Source organism: Sus scrofa, chromosome 9, assembly GCF_054392235.1.
Source record: "Sus scrofa isolate SSC_HxYL_T2T_F1_AM1 chromosome 9, Sscrofa_HxYL_maternal_Yorkshire_Landrace_v2.0, whole genome shotgun sequence".
Classification (NCBI taxonomy): Eukaryota; Metazoa; Chordata; class Mammalia; order Artiodactyla; family Suidae; genus Sus; species Sus scrofa.
In genome coordinates, this window is record NC_139391.1 from 34113885 (window position 1) to 34128894 (window position 15010).

Consider the following 15010-nt stretch of genomic DNA (forward strand, 5'->3'; position numbering starts at 1 on the left):
TGCTCTGGCAACAGATATTTTCCTGAGACTGTGGACCTAGGATTTCATGGGAAGAAGAGATTAAAGTCAGCACTTAGTGAATAGGACTGAATAGGCAGAAAATGTTGAATAGATAGACTATTTAATGTGCTAAAAGCCTTTTCTCAAAGGGGTGTGGGGCTTGTGTGTGTGTTTATATATAACCTTCTCTTTTAGGACTGACTTTGCAATTTTTCAGCCCCCTTGCCCATTCACCCTGCCTTTACTATCAGAGGTCTTTCTGTTCAGAAAAGTTTCTCCGTATATCTTAGCATTTCTGACATTCACATATATGGCTTGATTCCAACCCTAATTGGCCTATAAAGTTTATTTTTTATTTTTTTGTCTTTTCTAGTGCCACACCCACTGCATATGGAGGTTCCCAAACTAGGGGTGTAATCGGAGCTGTAGGTACCGGCCTATACCAGAGCCACAGCAATGCCAGATCCGAGCCGCGTCTTCGACCTACACCACAGTTCATGGCAACTCCAGATCCATAACCCACTGAGCGAGGCCAGGGATCAAACCCGCCACCCCCTGGTTCCCAATCGGATTCGTTAACCACTGAGCCACAATGGAAACTCCGGCCTATAAAGTTTAAGCAAAGATAAGGTCTGAAAAGAGAATTGCTACATGAAAAGAAGAGGTTATAAGAAAATAGACCACTGACTGTATTCTTCAAAAATATGAATGTCTTCTAAGACAGAGCAAGCTGGGTACCTGTTCCAGGTTAAAGGAAGCACAGGAAATAGATACAACACGTGTTCTAAACTTCATTTGGTACTGGAGGGAAAACAATGCTGGAAAGGATATTCCTGGGCAGGCAAAGTGATAGATGTGAAATATTGTATCTAAAAACTCTTTTTTACCCTCATTTTTGAATGAAAGTCCCACTAAGGATATTGATAATTTTTTTTCTTTCAGTTCTTTCAAGATGAGTTTCACCGTCTCTCACTTGCATTGTTGTCTGTGAGAAACTTGTCACTCTCATTCTTTGTTCCTCTGAATGTAATGTCTTTCGTCTCTAGCTGCTCTTAACATTTTCTCCTTGTCACTAATTTTGAGTGTTTGTATTGCGATGTGTCTGGGTTTTAGTTTCACCATGTTTCTTGTGCTTAGAGCTCATTGAGCTTCTTGGATCTGTGGATTAAAAGTTTCATCAGACTTAGAAAAAAAATGGCCATTGTTTCCTCAAAAATGTTTTCTGCCCTGCTCTTCCTCTCCTCTCCTTTGTGAACTCAATTTCATGTATGTTAGGCTGTTTGAAATTATCTCACTGTTCACTCACACTCCTTTCAATTTGTCTTTTTCATTATTTTTCTATTTTCAGTTTGACTATTTTCTAGTATGATGTTTTCAAGATCACTACATTATCTAATTCACTATGTTGTTTTTTTCCAAAAAATTGTCTTTCACAATTCTGCTTAAATTATCGAACATATGGAGTACAGTCATAACTGTTTTAAAGTAATTATCTGCAAATTCTAACGTCTGTATCTGTTCTGGGTCATTTTTATTACTATCACTTCTGATTATGAATCATATTTTCCTGCTTTTTTGCATGCCCGGTAATTTTTTATTATTTATTTATTTATTTATTTATTTTTGTCTTTTTGTCTTTTTTTTAGGGCCACACCTGCGGCATATGGAGGTTCCCAGGCTAGGGGTCTAATTTGAGCTGTTGCCGCCGGCCTACGCCAGAGCCACAACAACACCAGATCTGAGCCCTGCCTGCAACCTACGCCATAGCTCACGGCAACGCTGGATCCTTAACCCACTGAGCGATGCCAGGGATCGAACCCTCAACCACCTGCTTCCTAGTCAGATTCGTTTCCACTGCACAATGACGGAAACTCTCCAATTTTTTATTAAATGTCAAACATAAGCTTTGTCTTTTAGGATTTTTGGTATTTTAAAAATTCCTATAAATATTCTTGCACTTTAGGATTCAGTTAGGTCACTTGGGAAAAAGTTTGATGTTTTCAGATCTTGCTTTTAGCATTTGCTGAGCAGGACTAGAGCATGGTTCACTCTCAGGTTAATTATTCCCCACTCCTGCAGCCAGGACACACTCTGTACTCTACCAAATGTTCTCTGAATCTTCAGGTTTTCCAGTTTTGTTGGTGGGATCTAGCACCATTCCAGGGCCTGTGACCTTTAATTTTTTTGAATGTTTTTCCCATTGCCTTGAAAGTTTCTTCACACATATGAGCTGATCTGTACTCAGCTGAAAACTCAACTTTTTGGAGATCTCTGGAGGTTTCTCTCTGAGCAACTATCTTCTTTCTAATACCCTGTCCTGAGAACGCTGGCTGCTTTGATCCTCTCGCACATTAGAATCTCTTGTAGGAGTTCCCGTCGTGGCGCAGTGGTTAACGAATCCGACTAGGAACCATGAGGTTGCGGGTTCGGTCCCTGCCCTTGCTCAGTGGGTTAAGGATCCGGCGTTGCCGTGAGCTGTGGTGTAGGTTGCAGACACAGCTCGGTTCCTGTGTTGCTGTGGCTCTGGCGTAGGTTGGCAGCTACAGCTCCAATTCGACCCCTAGCCTGGGAACCTCCATATGCTGCAGGAGCGGCCCAAGAAATAGCAAAAAGACAAAAAAAAAAAAAAAAAAAAGAATCTCTTGTAGAGCGTTTTAAAAAGTCCTATATGCCTGTACCTGTTCCCATCTCAGATCAGTGAAGATGGTTCCCAAATTGGTAGCTAACCTAAAAACTCAGTAACTCCTTCTAATGTGCACTGAAGATTGAGAATCACTGACATATTTGATAGGTAGGTATCTCAGACACTCAATGTCTCTTCCTTTGAGAGATATTTCCTGAGAGTCCCTCATTCTCAGAGTGCTTATGTCATACCCTCTCCTACATGCACAGTCCATTGTAGCTCTTAAGCAATGGCAGACAGTAATTTACTTGATGACTGCTTTGTTGGATATGGGGGAAGCTGAGGTTTTTAGTTTGTGTGTTGTATGTTTTAGCTTGTGTGTTAAGGGCTGGATAGGAGAAGCAAGTTCAAGGTTGTGAGATTAAATCTGGCTTTGGATACAGGAGGATATTTTTGTGTGAGTGTCCAAAATACTAAAGGAAACACAGACCCGAGGCTCAGGAAGACTTTGGACATCTTTGACAAGTCAGGGGCGGCTGATATCATACGAGTGGGTGAAGCCCCACAGGAGAGTGGAGAGCCTCAGCAGGTAAGTGCTGAGTTCACAGACAGCATGTTTTCAGGAAGCTGGTGTAAGAGAAGCTGAAGAAAGACATGGAGTGAGAAGCAGCAGTGGAGCAGGACAAAGACGAGTACAGCATGTTTGTCACAGCTGTCTGCAGTCTCAAATGTACTGGAGGTGCTTCTTTGAAAGATCAGATTCCTAGGTGCAGATCAGCCATTTAGTATCAGAAGCTCTGGGAGTGAATCTAATTCTTAATGAATTTCTTGGGTTATATTTATGACTGTCATCACAGTAGAAAGAAGTGTTGCAGAATCCAAGGCAGAAAATATTTTCATGAAAGAAGTGAGTAATGCTTTCAAATTCTAGAGAAAAGTCAAATTTTCATCAAAAAGTCAAAATCTAGAGTTAAATACTAACCACTGGCTTTTATATTTAAGAGATTTGAATCCTTAGAACAAATTTTGTCAAACAGTGGAGGTAAATGTTAAAATGCTTTCTAGATTGTAACTCACATTTTTCCCAGAAAAAAATTAGGGTAATTTTTTTGAGATTTTTACAAACCCATGTCTTTCTGCTGCTTTTAGAAATTTCATTATTTTAATTTCTATGCCATTGTTGTGTCACACTCTCCCCTAAAAACTGTCCAACCTGTTTCTTTTAACCATTTAGGTATCTTAATTTACCTTTTTAAAAAATCACTTTTGCAAATCTTTTTTGTCTTCCTTTTAGCTCAAAGAAAAGAATTTTTTTCCTTAAATGCCACAAGAATGTACTCTGATGCTAAAGTCTGCTTATTATTTTTCTTCTGGAACCTAGATATCAATCTTAAGTTTTTAAGTTTTCAGGGTTTTTTTTTTAAGTTCTAAAAAGTTTTCTTCAATTACACTCTTGATAAATTTCTCCCATTTGTTCTGTATTCTCCTTTAGGTAATTCAATTAATCTTGAGTTGCTTCTTCATGTACTGTCGTCTATAATTTTGTCATCCTCTCTTGAATTGTCATTTCTGTTATTTTCTCTCGCGGTCTGTATATGTTTACAGAATCTATTTTCTGTTCCATTAATCTGTTTCTGAAACATTAATTCCACTACTCAATTCTAATGAGTACTTTTTTTTACCAGGGAATTTGTCCTGATACCTTCTTGTTTCATAACTTTGCTGCTATCTACTATCTTCCTGAAAATAGATTACAAATATTTTCATTATATTAGATATTTCAATTCTTCTATTTCAAGAGGAAAACCTACACATGATGGATTAGAACTGGTTGAAATACAGATTTGTTATTGCCATCTTCTGTTTTTTTTGACTGCCACTTCCTCACAGCTGTCCTTCCTTGCTCACTCTCCCTCTAACTTGCATTGATCATCCTTGGCCATCTGGCCAGGGCCATTGCCCCTGCCTGTGCTAGCTGAGAGGTGAGGGGGCCTGGCATCCACCTTGCACCCTACTTGCCCATCTCAGTGCTTGGGTGGAGCTGTAGCTCCTGGAGAAAGAGGCACATCTTCCTAATTGTCACAAATACTCAAGTTCTCACAGTACTAGCAGTGGCTCCTGTTGGCCATATAGAAAACAGCCTTTAAAATCTGATTCCAGGAGTTCCCATCGTGGCACAGTGGTTAACGAATCCGACTAGGAACCATGAGGTTGCAGGTTCGGTCCCTGCCCTTGCTCAGTGGGTTAACGATCCGGCGTTGCCATGAGCTGTGGTGTAGGTTGCAGACTCGGCTCGGATCCCGCGTTGCTGTGGCTCTGGTGTAGGCTGGCAGCTGCAGCTCCGATTAGACCCCCAGCCTGGGAACCTCCATATGCCGCAGGAGTGGCCCAAGAAATGGCAAAAAAAAAGACAAAAAATAAATAAATAAATAAAATAAAATCTGATTCCAGTAATTCGCTTTCAGATTGCACATTCTAGATTGGGCAGCCCTACAAGCTTTGTAGCAATGCAGTGACCAGAGGTAATGGCAGAAGATTATTCACTCCCAGTCATGTCACCTCCTCAATTGTCAATCAAGTGTTTCCTAGCAGATTTTAAATTAGAAGCTCCTTTAAGGCACACTTTTCTACCATGGTTGTCTCTTATAAGAATGTGAGGAGCATTTTGAGTGGATAAGCAATGAGCTCCTGCTATATAGCACAGGGAACTATATCTGATCACTTGTGATGGAATATGATGGAGGATGATGTGAGAAAAAGAATGTATATATATATGTATAACGGGGTCATTTTGCTGTACAGCAGAAGTTGACAGAACACTATAAATTAACTACAATAATTTTTTAAAATAAGAAAATAAAAAATATCAGCCACCTTGTTAAATCTCCCTGAGATCAGCCTAGAGGATATAGCTGTGAGTTGTGTGGTTATGAGAGCTGCCGTCCCATCCAGTGCCAGGGTTGATCTGACAGATCCAAACACTTAAGCAAGTGACCCTTCCTTTTATCCTGCTTCACGTGTTCCTACGGAAGCTGCGTACTCACTTGTGGAGAGTGACTTTCCCCACATAAGAGGGGAAATTACATCAAAAGACTGATTTTGCGAGAGAGGATTTGGGTTAGATTATTTGTATGATGTCCCTCAAGGAGTCATGCTTCCTTGTGCCATGCACCTTTGCAATGTGATTGGCTGCTCCTGCCAGCAGGAGGTAAAGTCTATCGCACACCTCTCCTTGAATCTGGTCTGGCCTCGTGACTTTTTTTGATTAATAGAATGCAACAAAAGTGATGTCATGCAGCTTCTGAAACCGAAGCCTTAAGAAGTTTCCTTTTTCACTCCTTTCCGTCACTGCTGCCTGTGAACAGCCTAGCTAACTTCCTTTTTCTGCCTAGAAGAAAAATCACAAAGACCCAGTGGCAAAAGAGCCTTCCCTATTTCAGAGGAACTAATAGAATCCAGCCCCAGCTTAACTGCCAGGTTGATGTAACTTCGTGAGTTCCCTCAAACTGGAGCACGCGGACACCCACAGCATCCCAGGACCTCGTTTTAAGACACTAACTTTAGCGACGGTTTCTTACACAAACGTAGAAAACCGATAAAGGATTTAGGCTGGATGTTTCCACAAAGCAGAAGCCAAGGCTCAAGCTTCTTTGCTGGTATCTTCTAGAGGAGCAGGGATGAAGGTACCAGGAGTGAGGCAGGGCAGGAAGGGAACAATACAAAGGGTGCATTCCTGAGGAGGCACCCATCGCTATTGATCACTGATTGCTCCATACGGGGGTCTGCCAAAGGCCATTTGAACCGCTGCCTCTCAGGGTAGGCTGCTGGTTGTCCAGAATAGGGGTAAAGGAGAAAGTATTAGTCAGCCACCTCCCATCTCCCAGTGGTCAATTATCTGTAAGGAATTACAGCCCTCAAGAAGTAAACGGCTCTGGACTCTCTGCTTTAAGTTTCTGAGCACTGAGCATGACCTGAGGGGTCTCACTTTTGAGTCCAACCGAGATCCCTCACAGGAAGACGAGTGGCTCACTGCAAATTGCTCTCAAGTTGTGCCATTTGAAGGGAGAGGAAGTGTGTTCAGAGTTGGCATCTGCAGCAGTATCTGGAACAGCAGGACAGAGTCAGGCAGGGTTGAATGGATCTGAGATTACTTGTGTGTTTGACATAAGTCTCAGTAGGTGTTTGTGCTTCAATGCGATCGAACCCCTAGTCAATATCCTATCCTTCCTATCTATTTTAAGCCTGTACTGAAACTACAAGCAGTATCTACCTACACACAAAACTCTTAGATGATTACAATGATACAGCTTTGGTCAGTATGTATTTAGGTAATATTTAAAGTTTTGTTTTTTTTTTCTTCCTCAAAAATATTTTATAAGTTCCTGCTATGGCACAACGGGATTGGTGGTATCTTGGGAGCGCTGGGATGCAGGTTTGTTCCCCAGCCAGCATGGTGGGTTAAGGATCAGGTTAGGTCACCGCTATGGTTCTGATCTGATCCCTGGCCCAAGAACTTCATATGTTGTGGGGCAGCCAAAAACGAAAAAGAAATTTTTTATGAAGTGTTTTTCATTGTAAAAGCAGTATGTGTTCATTAACAATTCAAACCGTTCAAAGACTACTTCCTCCCCGTTATAATTTATGTTACAGTAGAGTAGACTATCCTAGCTCTCCCCAGCATTGTAAATGTGTATGTTTAGATAGAGAGACGTAAACCCATGTGCACATTTGTGTATAGGGATTTACATCATCTCAATGAAATGTGATTTGCCTACCTATAATAGATTCCTTATGTTCATTTTTACAAGTGTATCATCATGCAGACACTTTGGAAACTATTTGAGAGTTCCTTGACATATTACAATAGAGTTCTGATATGACCAGCAATTCTATTCTCAGGTATATCCCCAAGAGAAATGACCAAAAAATTCACATAAAAATTTGTATGTAAATGTTCATAATAGGCAAAAAGTAAACAACCCGTCAGCTGATGGATGGATTTTTAAAATGTGGTATTTCTGTACAATGGGATATTATTCAGCAATAAAAAGGAACCAAGTACTGTTGTCTGCTATTACATGGCTGGACTTTGAGGACATCATGTTAAGTGAGAGAAGCCAGGCGCAAAAGACTGCATATCATGCAATTCCATTTACATGAAATGCCCAGAATCAACAACCCCATAGATCTTAGTTCATTCGGGCTGGTATGACAACATACACAGACTGGGGAGCTTATAAACAACAGAAATTTCTTTCTTACAGTTCTGGAAGCTGGTCCAAGGTTAGAGTGCTAGCATGGCCCTTTCAGGGTTACAGACTTCTAGATGTATCCTCACGTGGTGAAAGCGGCTAGAGAACTCGGTGTGGTCTCTTTGATAAGAACACAAAACCCATTTATAGGGCTCCACCCTCATGACCTAAACATCTCCCAAAGGCCCTACTTCTTAGGCATTAAGATTTGAACATGGGAATTTTGTGGCAACAGCATTCAGACCATAGCTCCATAGTAAATTAGTAATTGCCTGGGGTTTGGTGGTGGTGGGAGGGTAGGAAAATGGAGAGTGACTGCTGATAGGTACAAAGTTTCTTTTTAGGGTGATAAAAATGTTCTAGGAATAGCTATGGTGGTTGCACAAGTCAGTAAATATCCTAAACCCCACTAAACTGTACATTTTAAATGGGTGAATTTTGTGGTTTACTAATTATATATCAATAAAGCTGTTGAAAATGCATCATGGACATTTCACAGATCATTACATACAAAACTAGTGCATTATAGTTGCAAAACAACTTTCCATAGTCTGCAACTAGTCTAATTTATTTTACCATTCTTATTTTAATGGATTCATATTTTTCCAGTTTTTTTTTTTTTTTTACTATTACCAACAATGATCTAATAAATATTACTGCATGTTTTTACTTCTCTAAGTTAAATAACTACAACTAAAGTTGTTGGACCAAATTATATGTACCTATTTAATTTTAACAGACGCTTCCAGATTAATTTATGAAAAGAAAAGAGCAATTCACCCTTACACCAAAAGTAAATGAGACGATTCATTTTCTTATACCCTTACTGGCACTAGACGTAATCCATCTTTTTAACTGTTGCAAATATGGAGATAACAACAATCAGTCATTATTGTTTTAATTTGCATTAAAAGACTGTTAGTGAGTTTAAACGCATTTTCATATATTTACTAGGTATTTGCATTTAATCTTCTTTTACTAGATTTTCTTTTCTAATATTTTGCCAGGTTTTTACTAGATTTTCTTTTGTATCTTTTTAACTTATATGAAGGACTTCATTGTATAACTGTGCTATTAACCCTTTGCCTGTCACATGTTTTCCACCATTTTTTCTTATTCTTTGTTTTTGGTTTTGCTCACTGATCTATTGCCCTATGAAAATTTTTAATTTCTATTAGGTGAAATCTATCAATAGATTAATAATGTCCCTTTTAATTGCAGAGCTCCCTGTATAAATTAAGGACTACTCTTCCTCTGTACCTACCCTTGGAATTATAACCCCCAAGGACATTATCACAGAAAAAATCATACTATTTTAGTTTAATTTTTCACAATTAGATAATCACATTTTTGTATATGGTTTGGAGCACATGTCTAATTTAATTTTTTCTAGATGATATACTCTTTTGCCCAGTAGGTAATAAATTCAGCTTTGTCTTATTTCCAGGTTGTGCTGGGTTATTTGACAAAAAGATATTCAACATTGCAGAATCCAAAGATTGAGCTTCAGTTTACATCTTGACTAGTCATTTGGCTGCACTTAATAAATTAATCATTCTGTTTTTCTTTCATTCGCTTGGCCTGAGAAAAATCACAGGCTCTGGGCTCTTGTCCCACCTTGCTGACCCCTTGAATCTCTGCTGATAAATGTACATTATCCTCTCAACCTCTAAATGTAGGAGTACCAGGCTTAGTCCTCTGGCTTCTTCTTTACCTGGTAACTTCTCAAATAGGTATCTTTCTTCTGGAATTCCAGATTTATATTTAATGTTTGTTCAATATGTGCCTCAAATATTTAAAGGTCATCTCAAATTTAGATTGAGCAACTGATTCTGACTGCACTCGCCAATTCCTCCCCATCAATTAAAAAACAACAAATCTGTTCTCCCCCTATTTTTTCCATCTGAGAAAAATATGCTATCATTCACCCAGTGGCTCAGGCCAAAAACTTTGGAATCAATCCTGATTCCACTTTCTCCCAAATATCATGTCCAATCTATAAATAAGTCCAGTTGGCTCTGCCTCCAAAATACATTGTAAATCCAACAACTTTGCACCATCACTAACAGTCAGCCCAAGCCACTGTTAGCTCGTTTGCTCCTGCAATGTTGCAACAGATTTCTGACGGGGCTCCTCATTTCCACTCTTGACTTCCTAAGGTCTATTTGCCATAGAGCTGTTAGAGTGATTCTTTAACAAAGTAAGTCAAGCCTCCTCTATTAAAACCACCCCAGAAGCGTCCCTTCTCACTCAGAGTAAAAGCCAGTAAAGCATGACATTTTCTCACTCTGGGCAATTTTTCCAATCTCCTCTTCTGTGATTCTTGCCTGTTCTTATTTCTTTTCCTGGAGAATGACGAGATTCATGCCTTCTGGGTTACAGTACTTTATTCTATTTCAAAAATATGTCTTGCTCAAATATTTGCAAGGATTAACATTTATTTTCCCTCAGATCTGTTGTACGTCATTTTCTCGGAGAGGGCTTTCTGGCTCCTCTGTTACATGCAATTTGCCTAACATGCCCTATTTTTCTTCATAATACTAGCTGGTAGTATTTTGTATATCTATTTGTATATTTGCTTATCATCTTTCTCACCTAAAGAATGATATTCTATGAGGACACACTTACACTATGTTCCTTATTGTATCCTCATAGCTTGCACTTAGTAGGCACTCAACAAGTATTTGTTGACTTCAGCATTCGATAGCTTGAATAATTAATTAATTAATTAGCTACTTAACTAAAATGTCATCTTTTTTCATTTGTTAAGGTACTTAGATCTGTTTCTGGACATCGTGACCTATTCCACTATCATTTTGTACAGTTATATCTTTTAGAATTAAGTTAAATTGACATATTAATTGTGAAATGTTAAATAAATTTTTAATATTTAATATTAAATCTTCCCATTCAGAAGTATGGATAATACTCAATATTTTCAGGTCTTTCCTCATTTCGTAGATATAATTTTTTTTTTTTTTTTTGGCTGTCCCTGCAGTAGCTGGAAGTTCCCAGGCCAGGGAACTAATCCACATCACAGCTGCAACCTGAGCCACTGCAGTGAAAACACTGAATCCTTAACCTGCTGCACTACCAAGAACACCCTAGATTTCATAATTTTTCCTGGACATTTTAGTAGTTATTTCCACTATTGTATGTGTATTTGATTTTTATTGCTAAATATTATTAAAACTCTTGATTTTTAAATACCCTTGTTTTCAGCTATCTTAGCAAAGTTTTTCTTTATTAGTTCGTATGGGTTTTATAAAAACAGACTTTTAGAATACTTTCAGATTTACCGAAAATACATACATCCCACACCCAGTCTCTCCTACTGTGAATATCTCATATCACCATGGTACTTTGTCACAACAAAGGAATTATATAGGTACATATAAGTACAGGCTTTATGTCCCTTTCACTAGTTTTCCTACTAATGTCCTTTTCTAGGATCTGATCCAAAAAAAAAAAACACATTGTATTTAGTCGCCATATGTTTTCTGGTCTGTAACTGTTTCACATTCTTTTGTTTGGAGAAGTCTTGGTCAGGTATTTTCTGGACTGCTCATCAGTTTGCATTCATCTGGTGTTTTTGTCAGGATTAGTTTGAGGTTAGTGCCCTTTTGATCATATCCCATGAGGAGGTAGTTGCTATCAACATGCCATGTCACTGCTAATGTTGACCACCATCTTCTGGCTGAGGTAGTCTTTGCCAGGTTTTTCTACTATAAATTTACCTCCCCTTCCCGACCTTTTGTATTCTATTTTTTAGAGGGAGGTCGCTAAGTCCAGCCCAGAGTCAAGGGGAAGGAAGATATTTAAGCTTTCCTCTTCTTAAGGAGAGAGTGTCTACATATCTTATTTGAAATTGTTCTATAAGGTAGGTTATTCTTGTTTATTTATTCATTCAATCAATCATTTACTTGTATAAATATGTACTCATGGATATTTATTCTAGCTTTGGGTTATAATGCTATTCTTTATGTTGCTCAAATTGTTCCACTTCAGCCATTAGAAGGTTTCATATTGACTCCGATCTCCTTTGATATGCCCCCTCTAATAGGTTTTTACGTAAGCTGTTCAGGATTTTGTTCCATATACAATCACATAAACTTCAAAAAAGTAAAATTTGCCTCATCCATTCCTGATTTTAATAGCTATCTCACCTAACCCATCCAAAGTCCGTAAATGTGTAATGAAACCCAGTTTCCTGTGTTGTAGATGAGAAGTTTGATGCTATTCTAATCCTCTTACCTTTGAAAATAACTAGTTCTCTCTGATTGGAAACTTGCAAAAAGTTTTTGTTTATCTTTGGAGTTTATGAATTTCACCAGGATATCTCGGTAGGTATTCTCTTATTTTGCTTATGATATGTTGAGTTGGAAATCTCAAATTTTTTAGCTCTGGAAACTTTTCATCTATTTATTCTTTAAATATAATGTATGTAATGTGTGTTTTTGTATCTCAAATCTTCTATTTTCACACAATAGCTTTTCTGAATCAATTCTTTAGGGCTTCTATCTATCATCTATCTAATTATTGAAAAAATTTAATTAACAAAAAAATGTGTGGAGTTCCCTTCATGGCCCAGTGGTAATGAACCCAACTAGTATCCATGAGGACTTGGGTTTGATCCCTGGCCTTGCTCAGTGAGTTAAGTATCTGGCATCGCCATGAGATGTGGTGTAGGTCACACACGTGGTTCAGGTCCTGCGTTGCTGTGGCTGTGGTTCAGATCCAGCAGCTGCAGCTCCAATTCAACCCCTAGCATGGGAATTTCCACATACCGCAGGTGAGCTCTACAAAAGCAAAAAAAAAAAAAGGTTTGCTCATTTTTGTAGTTGTAGATTATAAATTAGTGCAAAAAATCTACTCAGACTGCAAACAAAAAAAATTACAATGAACATATTGGTGTATGTATTTCCTATATTCATTTTGTGAGGTTATTTTTGTTATGCTTGTGTAGTTATAGTCACCCCATTTATATTATTTTACATCCTATTTCACTTAACATAAAATCTACAATCATTATCACTTATAATAACATACTATTTATAAACTTTTTTTAACCAGTTAAAATCTTTTTTCTTCCAGTTTTAATGAGATATAATTGACATACAGCACTGTATAAGTTTAAGGTGTACAGCCTAATGATTTGACTTGCTTACATCAGGAAATGATTACCACAATAAGTTTAGTGAACATATAATAGAGACAAAAATAAAAAAATATTTTTCCTTGTGATGAAAACTCTTAGCATTTACTCTTTTAAAATAACTTTCATTTAAGGCATACAACAGTATTAATCGTATCAATCATGTTATGCATTACTTCTCTACTGCTTATTTATCTTATAACTGGAAGTTTGTACCCTTTGACCACCTCATCCAATTTCCCCATCCCCCACACCCCAGCTCTGGTAACCACAAATCTAATCTTTTTCTATAAGTTTAAGTTTTTGAAGTATAATTTACCTACAACACTTTTTTAGTTTTTTGGTTCACAAGAGTGATTCAGTGATTTATAGTGACTCTATAAATTATAAAATGTTCACCACGGTAAGTCTAGTTACCATCAGTCACACTACAAAGATATTACATTATTATTAACCATATTTCATACACTGTATGATTTATACCAGTGATGCATTTATTTTGTAACTGTAAGTTTGTACCTTTTAGTCTCCCTCATTTCCCCATCCCTCCTCCCCTCTTGCAACCGCCTGTTTGTTCTCTGTATCCATGACTATTTCTCTTTTGTTTTGTTTGTTTTTTAGATTTAAGTAAAATCATATAATATTTGACTTTCCCTGTCTCTTATTTTGCTTAGCATAATGCCTTATAGATATGAAGTTTGTCTCAAATGGCAAGATTTCATTTTTTTATGGGTAATATTCCCGACTTAGAATCTTCGTTATCCATTCATCTTTGGTTGGTCACTTAGGTTGCTATGTTGGTTATTGTACAGAGTGCTGCAGTGAATATAGAGGTGCATATATTTTTTTAAATTAGTGTTTGTGTTTTCTTCAGAAAAATACCCAGGACTGGGATTTTTGGATCATATGGTAGTTCCATTTTAATCGTCTGAGAAACCGCCCTTCTGTTTTTCACAGTGGCTGCACTAATTTACATTTCCACCATTAGTTCAGGAGGGGTCTCTCTTTTCCACATCCTTACCAACACTTGCTATTTATGTTCTTTTTGATGACAGCCATTCTGACAGTTATGAGGTGATATACCAATGTGCTTTTAATTTGCATTTCCTTGATGACTAGTGATGCTGAGCATCTTTTCATGTATATCTTGGTCATCTGTATATCTTCTCTGGAAAAATGTCTATTCAGGTTCTCTGCCCATTTTTAATTGGGTTGTTTGTTTATTTGATATTGAGTTGTATGCGTTTTTTGTATATTTTGGATATTAATGCCTTATCATATATATTGTTTTCAAATATATTTTCTCATTCAGTAGGTGGCCTTTTTGTTTTGGTGGTAGTTTCTTTGGCTGTGCAAATCTTTTTGGTTTGATATTGTCCCATTGTTTATTTTTCTTTTGTTTCCCTTGCCTTGAAAAGATTTTCTAGATTCTCCTCTGCAGTTTTGCTACAACAAGCTTGGAAATTCTGTGTCTACATGTTATTTCTTAGGACTATCACCTGAGCAAAAAAGAGACTTGAGAAAATATTTTTTTCCATGTGTTGACAAGAAATTTAACCAAAACACTTTTATATATTAGTATGCATTTGCAATTAGGTATAGCGCACGTCAAAAATTTTTTATTATTTTCTTTACCAATGAAGTCACTTATTAAGATTTAGTATTGGGCTATATGATAGAAACTCACATTTCATTGTCTTAAGTTCTGGATTGGGAATTTTATTGCCTCCATTATGAGTCTGGTGCAGTTGACCATTAGTTATGCAGTTGGCAGGCTTAAAAGGCCAAATAAAATTTAAACTTTGAGCGTAACCATAGATTTCTTTGCATATATTTAATATGATTCCCAGAGCACAGAGTAGTGAAAGATTTATACCTTAGGTTTTTTCCCATTTTGATAGATGCTGACAAAAGAATTACATTATTTACGTAGAATACAACTATCAGCTTTATTTTCAAGGAAGAAATAAAGAATGAGGG

At 37.5% G+C, this 15010-nt stretch overlaps 1 protein-coding gene across 1 annotated transcript in view; it reads left to right on the forward strand.

Annotated features, from left to right (window-relative positions):
• The window catches only part of DYNC2H1 (dynein cytoplasmic 2 heavy chain 1), a 364937-nt gene that overhangs the window by 317670 nt on the left and 32257 nt on the right, over positions 1 to 15010 (forward strand). The window contains exon 91 of the transcript XR_014815142.1: positions 11648 to 11755. The gene's annotated coding sequence lies outside the window, so the exon portion shown is untranslated. The remainder of the gene's footprint in view (positions 1 to 11647; positions 11756 to 15010) is intronic.